This window comes from Cebus imitator, unplaced genomic scaffold (assembly GCF_001604975.1).
Source record: "Cebus imitator isolate Cc_AM_T3 unplaced genomic scaffold, Cebus_imitator-1.0 Scaffold23, whole genome shotgun sequence".
NCBI lineage: Eukaryota > Metazoa > Chordata > Mammalia > Primates > Cebidae > Cebus > Cebus imitator.
In genome coordinates this window covers 8,606,581-8,617,249 of record NW_016107338.1, presented here as the reverse complement: position 1 = coordinate 8,617,249, position 10,669 = coordinate 8,606,581, and positions in this window count along the sequence as shown.

Below are 10,669 nucleotides of genomic sequence, written 5' to 3'. Positions count from 1 at the left end.
GTTCTAGGATCCCATTCAGGAAGCCACAGCATATTCGTCATCATATCTCCTTAGGTTACTCTTGGCTCTAACAGTTTCTCAGACTTTCCTTCCTTTTGATGGCACTGAGAGCTTTGAAGAGTGCCAGTCATATATTTTGTAGGATGCCCCTCCATTGGAATTTGTCTGCTGTTTTTCTCATGAATAGACAGGGTGATGGGTTTTGGGGAGGAAAAACTGCAGAAGTAAAGTGCCATTCTCATCACATCATTATCATGGTACCTACTATCAACATGGCATCACTGGTGATGCTGATCTTGCCTCCTATGCAGATTTAACCATTCCTGATTCCTGCTAAGTGAGGTCCTTTGCCTTTCATGTCAAGGTGGGGATCTTGTTCCAGTTCCAACAGTCAGTCTCCCTAGTTAGCTTGGACACAGGCAGCCTAAACACAGGGATGATTCAAAAGAAAGACATGTGACCTTCATGCTGGCCCTGGACATGGGAGGAGGGTGTGGGGCGGAGGGGAGCCAGGATGACCTGCCCACTTCGGCCACTTGCCAAACTCACAATGGATGCTTGCCAAGGGCCAAAATTGGCTGCCAAGCAGGCATGAATGCCCATTCCTTTTCCTGTTAACTAGTGATAACCTTTCATAGTGCCACTTGGATTTTCTAACTCCATCTCATCTACAAGTGCCTTCTTGCAGATGGTTACTTACTCCTCAGCACTCATTGACAGCAGCAAGAATCCAGAAAAGCTGCACCAGAGAACAAGTGAAAGGAAAAAAGAAAATGAGAATTCTATCTGAAAAATTCACCAGAAAATGCCCAACCTTCCCCCCGTGACATGGCAAGGTTTTCCTTGGATTTTTCCTTCCATTATTCAAACATATAGTGAACAAGAATTCAAATTCTTCTTCCTTAGATGGAAGTAGAGCTTGGAGTGTGTTTTTTCTTTATTCTGACACATCAACTAAAGTAACTGAACTAGACCACACACAACAGTAACAAAAGTTTGTTATATAATTATTGTTTCAGTTCATGTTCATTAAGCATTTTATAATGTATCAGGAGCTGTGCTAATTATTTTATGCACACCATTCATTTGATTCTCAGCAAAACTATGAGGCTGTTACCTCCGTTTTATAGAATATAAAGTGAGGCAGAGAAAGGTTACGTAACCTGCCCAAGATCACAAGGCTCATAAGTGGCAAAAAAAGAGATATAAATACTTCTTACTTCCCACTTCATACTGCAGAGCCATTCAAAAACCCACCATGCCATACTGCTACACCATTCAATAAACCTGTATATCAGACTGATGCACCATTCAACAAACTACTACTCCATTCTGCTGCACCTTTCAACAAACTATGCCATACAGCTAAACCATTCAAAAAACCTCTATATCATACCGCTGTGCCACTTAGCAAACCTCTACACCATACTGCTACATCATTCAACAAACCACAAAACCACACTGCTATGCCAATCACTCTATTCCACACTGCCATATCATTCCACAAACCACTACTCTACACTGCTACACCATTCAAAAAACAACGGCACCACTGCTACACTGTTCAACAAACCTCTATATCACACAGCAGTGGCTACAATGCCCCCAGCAACTTGCAAGGTGAATGAAACAGGTTCCCGTCAAAAAAGGATCTCACTGTTGGTTCAGCTATCCTCAGAAGGGCAGGGGATCGAGAAGTCCCCATACAACCATGAGCAGACACAGGGGTGTGGGAGAGCTGGCTTTCTAGAGTACTCCTCAAGTCAGGATAAAGAACTTCAGCATGTGTTGACTTTGAGACCAAAGGAAATGGCATAGAACATGACCATAATCCAAAATAACCAATGATATTTAAAATGTCTAGTAATTAGTTTGGTTCCAGACAATCAGAAAAGGCATCCATCCATCAGGATGAAGGACCGGACAATCTTTCAGTGACAGCTATGGACAACCAGGAGGGGCTGAACATTAGTCCTGAGGCAGTCCCCAGAGATGGAGCAGTAAGTGCCCCAGGGGACTGCATCACCACAGGGTCACCTAGGTGCCTTCCCCATCCCATCATGAGGAGGATGGTTGGGTGGGTTTTCCGCATCCATGGAGTGCTATTGTGTATGGAGAATGCTAGATGTTACTAATGTTTTCATTAATATCAAATTAGCTTGTAAACCATAGACTCATATACTCTCCAAAGAGCCCTTGTCGGCCTGACGCAGTGACTCACGTCTATAATCCCAGGACTTTGGGAGGCCAAAGCGGATGGATCACTTGAGGTCAGGCATTCAAAACCAGCCTGGTCAACATGGTAAACCCTGTCTCTACTAAAAATACAAAAATTAGCTGGGCATGGTGGTGGGCACCTATAATCCCAGCTACTCAGGAGGCTGAGGAATCACTTGAACCCAGGAGATGGAGGTTGGAGTGAGCTGAGATCACACTACTGCACTCTAGCCTAGGTGACAGAGCAAGACTCTGTCTCAGAAAAACAACAACAAAAACCCAACAAACAAAACAAACAAACAAAAAACGAAGAGCTCCTGTTCCTTTTAGAAGAAAATAGAGACTGAAATCTAACTGCTATGAGGATCCATATGAGATTCTGCCCTATGAGTCCAGGTAGACGCAAGATCACTACTGCCTCCACTTTGTTGACAGAGAAATGTGTATTTTTAAGAGATTTCATTGGTCAGTGTCCAGTAAGGAAAACAGAATCCACACTAGGAATTTCCAACAGAAGAGATATAATATAGGTAATTGATTACAATGGTGTTAGGTATCTGGGGAAAAAAGCAAAAAGACAATGCTGAGGCAAACCAGATACTAATAACCAAAGGGAGAAGCTACCACCTCTAGGACTGGGGAGTGAAAGGGAAGAGGTGGCGTTACTGGAAACCAGGACTTCAGAGGACAGGCTTTGCAGGGCTGATGCTCGGACACCTCCCCACACACCTGGTGCTCAGTCTTCCAATGAAGGGTGAAGCTCAGTGTGAGCCTGGGCTCCTGAGGAAGGAGTGTGTACAGATCATTTTGTTTATCCATTCATCTGTCAGCAGACACCTGGGTTGCCTCCACTTTTTGGCTATTGCGACTAATGCTGCTATGAACATGTGTGTCCATTTCTCTTCTCTTTTATAATCCTTATATAGCTTTTTGACCCCCATTCTACAGGAGTAGTTCTGCACATAGGAGACCTAGCACCTTCTTTCATCCTAAAATGAAGTTCTTAAGTAAAACAGCCTACAGACCACGTAATTTCAAGAAAATCATTATAATGAAATTTGTTTCACTGTCAGTGCCCAGGAATGATCATGCAGGGCAATTTAACACAAGAGCCAGGCCAGGCACTGTGTCTCATGCCTGTAATCCCATCACTTTGGGAGGCTGAGGCAGGCAGATCACCTGAGGTCAGGAGTTTGAGACCAGCCTGGCCAACATGGCAAAATCCCATCTCTACAAAAAAATTAGCCGGGGGGTGGGGGTGGGTGACTGTAATCCCAGCTACTTGGGAGGCTGAGACAGAAGAATTACTTAAACCAGGGAAGCAGAGGTTGCAGTGAGCCAAGATCGTGCCACTGCACTCCAGCTTGGGTGGCAGAGCAAGAATCTGTCTCAAAAAACAAACAAGCAAATAAATAAAAAAGAGCCAGATGCTGCACATTGCACATGGTGGCCACAGTCACAAATGCAGATTGTCCCAGGAGCACTACAACAAGTAGTGGTGCTTACCGGCATGATTTCCTAAAATAACCAACACTTAATAAAGTTTCAAACAAAGCACTCTTTTTTCAATATGCACAGCAATTACAATCTTAGAAATTCAGTGCATATTCATATTAAGCAAGAAATATTTGATGTTTCTGTATAAAACAGAATCAGGCTGGGCACAGTGGCTCACGTCTATAATCCCAGCACTTTGGGAGGCTGAGGCAGGCAGATCATGAGGTCAAGAGATCAGGACTATTCTGGCCAACATAGTGACTCTCCATCTCAACTAAAAACACACACAAAATTAGCCCGGTATGAGGGTGAGTGCCTGTCATCGCAACTGCTTGGGAGGCTGAGGCAGGAGAATCGTTTGAAGCCGGGAGGTGGAGGTTGCAGAGAGCCGAGATTGCACCACTGCACTCCAAGCCTGGTGACAAAGCAAGACTCCATCTCAAAAACAACAACAACAAACACTATCAGATTATTGGCTCAGATAATTTTCAACAGATTATTTCCCTTGTGGATTCCATACAGGACATTGGAAACTCGCGAAGGACACAGAAAGATTTGTTGCTTGGGATGGTCCAGTGTATTGCAGGGCATCGAGCATCGCTGGCCTTCAAACATTATGACAGCTAAGAGACACCCCCAGATACTTCCAAAATGTCCTTTAGGAGGCAGTACTGCTCATATTAAGAATCTTCTAGAGTAAGTAGTCTCTTTCTGTATCAGTTGTCTTCCCATAATAATGCAGTGTAACTGTGGCAGCCATGATAAAGACCTTGCAGACTAATTAGTCTAATTCACCAATCAGTGTGGTCTGAAATCCACTGCCATGTTTGTGTCAAGGCTATGCCTCCCACAGGCTGCTCCCAGCCAATGGCTGAATGCAATGGGGATGCTGCTATTCCTAGGAGGCTCAAGACTCCTCTGATAGGTGGCTTTCACTTGAGGCTCCTCAATAGCTTTGCTACACCTTCCTGTGACTGCAGGACAGTCTAGAACATTTCCATTTACCTTCCTTCCCTCCTTTCTTCACCTGGGATCAGACTTGCATTGCCTTCTCACAGCTCTTCTAACCCACAGCTCCCTCTCTATTTTAATCCACATAAGAATGTCCCCTAATAAAATTCCTTGTACATTTTATTCTATCTTGGCATTCGCTTCTTTATGTTTGTTTTTGTTTTTTTGAACAGGGTCTCACTCTATTTCCCAGGCTACAGTGTAGTGGCACAAACACGGCTCACTGCAGCCTCAACCTTCTGGGCTCAAGCAATCCTCCCTCCTCAGCCTCCTAAGTAGGTGGGACTACAGGCATGCATCATCAGGCCCAGCTAATTTTTTTTTTTTTTTTTGTAAAGTTCTCCCTATGTTGCCCAGGCTGGTCTTGAACTCCTGAGCTCAAGTGATCCTCCAGCCTCAGCCTACCAAAGTGCTGAAATTATAGGCAGGCATGAACCACTGCACCTGGCTGGCATCTGCTTCTTGGAGAACTTGGACCAATACAGTTTAAAAAAAATCCATGAAGCCTCTGTGGCATACACAATAAGTGTTTCTGGCTCCTGTTTCAGGAGGTGGTGGGGTGGGGGTGGGAACTAGACAGTTCTGCTGATCTTGGCTGGGCTTGCTCCCATATCCAAGTCCTGACTGGTTGGTCATTAGTCCAGAATGACCTCTTCTACGATGGCTGGAGGACTCAGTCATGCTCCAGGTGTCTCTCACCCTCCATCAGGCTAGTCCAGACCTGGTCTTACAGCAATGCACAGACACAAGAGAAAAGCTCAACGTGTAAGCCCATTTCAAATCTCTGCTTGTCTCAGGTCAGCCATATCCAGCGACCAAAGAGAAGCACATGAATGAGCCAGATTCAGAATTGGAGGGCCCTGAAAAGCAACGTGACAAAAGGTCAGGACACAGGAAGTGGTGAAAAATGGGACTATTTTCATAATCTATCACAATATCCATGCATTTGTCTTACAAGCGAAGCACTCTTCTTTCTCAATTTTTAAAAAATTGTAACTGTCCTTAGAACTTTCTATAATCCCATCATTGTAGAGCCACTTGATAGACAGGAAGTCTAAAACATTGTGTATTTGCCAAAAGACTCAGAATTATTCACATGAGGCTCTCGAAGCAGGAAAAGATTTCCACTATATTCACTAGAGGGTTCAAGTCGTTCTCTTCCATGCAATGACCCAGGGCCATGACCGCTCATGACAAAGATTGGATCAGTTACAGGTAGCAAAGGATCTACATTTTGTTTGTACTTTGGAATGATTTATTGAATTTTCAAACTTCTTCCATACAAATGTACAGAAGTTAAGATATTATTATTTTTTAAATGAATTTGAATGAATTCAAAGTTATCCCTATGATAACATCCCTTACTTGCCAGCCAACATTCTTTCTTAAGGGGAAAGAAAATCTGTTGTGTTACAGGTCAGTAGCCAGGAATTACCTCTAAACCTGGGTCCACCCGTGGCTGTAGGCGCTATATGTAAGCATCATTTGTCATGTGTGCCCCTGCAGGAAACAAATGGCAAACCACAGTTCTGGGCCCCTGTGACCTCTCACTGCTCCAAGCTTCTATGCTACTTAACTTTCTACTAAAATTGCACAACTCTGCTGTGCAACAAGATCAGTTGGAGTCTTTTGCTCCATCATTATTCTTTCCTGTAAAAACAATTAACGTTTTATAATTTAGAAAATTTTTGGCCAGGCATGGTGTCTTACACCTGTATCCTAGCACTTTGGGAGGCCAAGACGGGTGGATCAACTGAGGTCAGGGGTTTGAAACCAGCCTGGCCAACATGGTGAAACCCCGTCTCTACTGAAAATACAAAAATTAGCAGAGTGTAGTGGTACGCACCTGTAGTCCCAGCGCCTCAGGAGGCTGAGGCAGGAGAATCGCCTAAACCTGGGAAGCAGAGGTTGCGGTGAGCTGAGATCACGCCACTACACTCCAGCCTGGGTGACAGAGTGAGACTCCATCTCAAAAATAATAATAAGGCTGGGTGTGGTGGCTCACACCTGTAATCCCAGCACTTTGGGAGGCTGAGGCAGCCGAATCATTTGATATCAGGGGTTTGAGACCATCCTGGCCAACATGGTAAACCTGTGTCACTAAAAATTTTAAAAAATTAGCCAGGTGTGGTAGTGGGTGCCTGTAATCCCAGCTACTGGGAGGCTGAGGCAGGAGAACTGCTTGAACCCAGGAGGCGGAGGTTGCTGTGAGCCGAGATCGTGCCACTGCATTCCAGCCTGGGCAACCGAGTGAGGTTCCATCTCAAAATAATAATAATAATAATAAATAATAATTTTGAAATTTTTAAAATCTACTGAAAAGTTTCAAGAACAAAACAACACCCATATATCCTCATCTAGTTTTAACAGGCATTAACATCTTACCTCCCCCACTGCATCATTCTCTTTATATTTTTACACATTTCCTCTTTGCCAAGCTACCCAAAAATGATGTGCAGGCACCATGACACCTCACCCCTAAATATTTATTCATGGTCTGTCAAGAACGAGGCCATTGTCTTACTATCCAGAACACCACTGTCACCCCTGAAAAGAACTCAACGTGGAGTTCAGCATGTAGTCCACAAAAGATTTTCCTTAATTGTCTCACTATTGTACTTCAGTTTTCTTTCAATCCAGATTTCATTGCATTTGGTTGTTATATCTCATTAATCTATTAACTGGAAGAACAAAATATATATAAATGCTTGGATCCTACCCTAGAGTACAGAAACAAAATTTCCAGGGTAGAGCCCTGGAATCTGGCCTTTTCAAATTTTTCTAGGTGACTCAGATGAGAGCTAAGCCTGAGCTCTGAGTTCTACTTGTAAGATTAGTTATCTTTTCAGAAGTCCATATCTTTTTCCCCAAATACACTTTAGCCCACTTCAGTGAATTCTTATGCAAAACACAATAAATTCTTGGGAGAACTATAGCTCACACTAATTGATACCCATTTCTTTTCCACCCTTTCCAATCCCCCTCTCATCTAATTCCACCAGCTTCTCACCTCTTAGTATTGCACTTAGTTGGAAGGACTTGATTGGCAGTCTTTAAAGGCCTAGCTCTAGATCTTATTTTGGTCTTTAATGTTGAACTCTTAATTCAATGCTCTTTTACATTCTTCTTGATTGAATAATAGGGTCAGGGAGGGACTGGCTTGTTGTAATGCAGGTTCCAAGGCCCTGCTCCAGGCTCGGGAATATGCATTTTATCAGCTGCTCAAGTAATTCTTACTCCTCAGTTTTGTGTTCACTCTATTTGAGCCTTGCAGAGTGATTTATTCTTAGTAAGAAACTACGTAAACATCTGGTTGTGTTGTTGAATTAAATCCCTAGCCTTAGAACTGCCACCCACAAAACACAGACACCAAACTAACTGGTGTTCCCATCTTCTAGCTTGTCTTCTTCAGTACTCTTATTTCACCAGACCCCTCTACAAAGAAAATGTCAATTATTATATCTTTAGCTAGTCTCCAAAACTATAGGGACAGACATCTTACTTCAGTTTCATTCTGACTTTTACTCCCACTCTGACCAAATTCCTTTTTTAGTATTGACTCAAATTGTTTATCTGAGCCTGTGCCTGACCTTTTGGTTCTAGGGGCATTTCTATGGCCCCTTTTCTCTATCTCTCTCTCTCTTTCTTTTTTTTTTTTTTTTTTTTTTTTGATTGGTAGGGATGAGACTGAGGGGAACCTAGGGAAAGGATTACCAATTACAAAGTCATCAGTACTTTGATACCAGTATGCCACTGTATACTAAGTTGTTCACCACAGAAGAAAAAGAATTTATTTGTTACTTTGGATCTTCTCTTTTCTTGCTCTGTTTGCTAAGTACGCAGATCTATTTGGATAGAGCAAATACTCTTTTTAAAAAAATCACATTGTACTTCCTACAAAGTTGTGTTTTGCTGATACGGAAAGAACTAAACTAGCATTCAACCTTTTAAAATGTAATTGTTAGTTAAACTATCTGATGTCTCTTAGAAAAAGTAAAAAGTACTCCAGAACCCAAATTTGCCTGTGATGAAGGATATAATTTTCTTTTTTCAGTCCATTCATGGCAGAAAATAATTTCTGCTCTGTCATTCTAGTGATGTTCCTGGTGACTCTAGTGAAATAATGTGAAAAACATGTAATGACCGTCAGAAGTGAAGATAGAGCTGACACAACCTCTTTGCTAGCAGGAGCTGGCATGTGAGTACAATACACTATTCTTGGATACATAAGTATATCGGGAGTGGCAGTCGCTTTGACAAGACAGGAATAAAACTATTATTATAACTCTGTAAGTAAAAAATCTATAGCCATTCTTTAATGAGGGAAACTGAGTCTCTTTCATGATGGGTGATGCAGTCATGGTTTTAAGAACATGACTAAATCATGCCTGTTGGGAGTCCTCCCGTGTGAACGCTTGCAAAGCGAGTTTCACAATACGGGTGGTTGAGCCCAGACGCAGAGTCCCCAAGTGAAGGGAGCTTGAGATGAAGGGATTAGGAGAACAAAGGAGAATCTAGTTAAAAGATAACCAGATGGACGTGCATTCTTGAGGAACAGTGTGGTTATAAGGAACAAGGTGGCCATGAGGAACTATGTCCTTGCGCAAGCTCCAAAAATAATCATTACCCTTTAGGATTACTGATTGTGCACCTGTCATCTATATTGTGAGTGGCACGTGATTTATCTACTTGTTCTTCTTCTTGGAAAATGTATATATACTGAGTCTCTGAGCAATAAAGTTGTTGTAGGAGCACTGACTCCTCAACCCTCCTGACCCCCGCTTTCCTGTCTCCTTTTCTTCTTGCGCATGCCCCACTCAGGTTGGAATTCTCTTGCTGGTCGAGAGTTCCCGGCACATGCCAAAAGAACTTCCTTTTATTTTATAAATTATATGTATTTATGGTGTAAAACATGATGTTTTGATATATGTATACATTGTAGAATGGCTAAACTATTTAACATACACATTGCTACAAATACTCATTTTTTGTGGTAAGAGCTCTTTAAAACTACTCTCTCAGCAACTTTCAAGTATGCAATATATTGCTGTTATCTACAGTCACCATCATGTACAATAGATCTCTTGAACGTATTCCTCCTAATTGAAATTTTGTTTCCTTTGACCAACATATCTTCAATCCCCCCAATTGCCAGCCTCTGATAACTACCTTTCTACTTTCTCTTTCAATGAGTTCTACTTTTGTATAATAAATCCACATATAAGTGAGATCATATGGTTTGCTTTCTGTGCCTGGCTTAACAAAATATCCTTCAGATTGATCCACGTTATTGTAAATGACAGGATTTCCTTCTTTTTAAAGGCTGAATCATATTCCATTGTGTTTATCTACCATATTTTCTTTATTCATTCATCCTTTGATGGACAGTGAGGTTGTTTTCATATCTTGGCTATTGTGAATAGTGCGGCAATGAACATGGGAGTGCAGATATCTCTTCAACATACTGATTTCATATCCTTTGGATATACATCCAGGGATTGCTGGATCATCTGATAGTTTCAACTCTAATTTTTTGAGGAACTTCCATACTGTTTTCCATAATGGCTGTACTAATCTACATTCCCACCAACGGTGTGCAAGCGTTCTCCTTTCTCCACATCACCTCTCCAACATTCGTTAGCTTTCTTCTTTTTATTAACAGTCACTCTGATAGGTGTCAGGTGATATCTCATTGTGGTTTTAACTTGCATTTCCCTGATAATCAGTGATGCTGAACATTTTTTATATACTTTTGGCTATTTGTTTGCCTTCTTTTGAGATATATCTATTCAAGTCCTTTGCCCATTTTTAAAATTGGGTTGTTTTCTTTCTATTGAATTGTTTGGGTTCCTTATATATTTTGGATATAAAACCCCTTATCAGATGTCTGGTTTGCAAATATATTCTCCCACTCTGTAGGTTGTCTCTTCCTTCTGTTGATTGC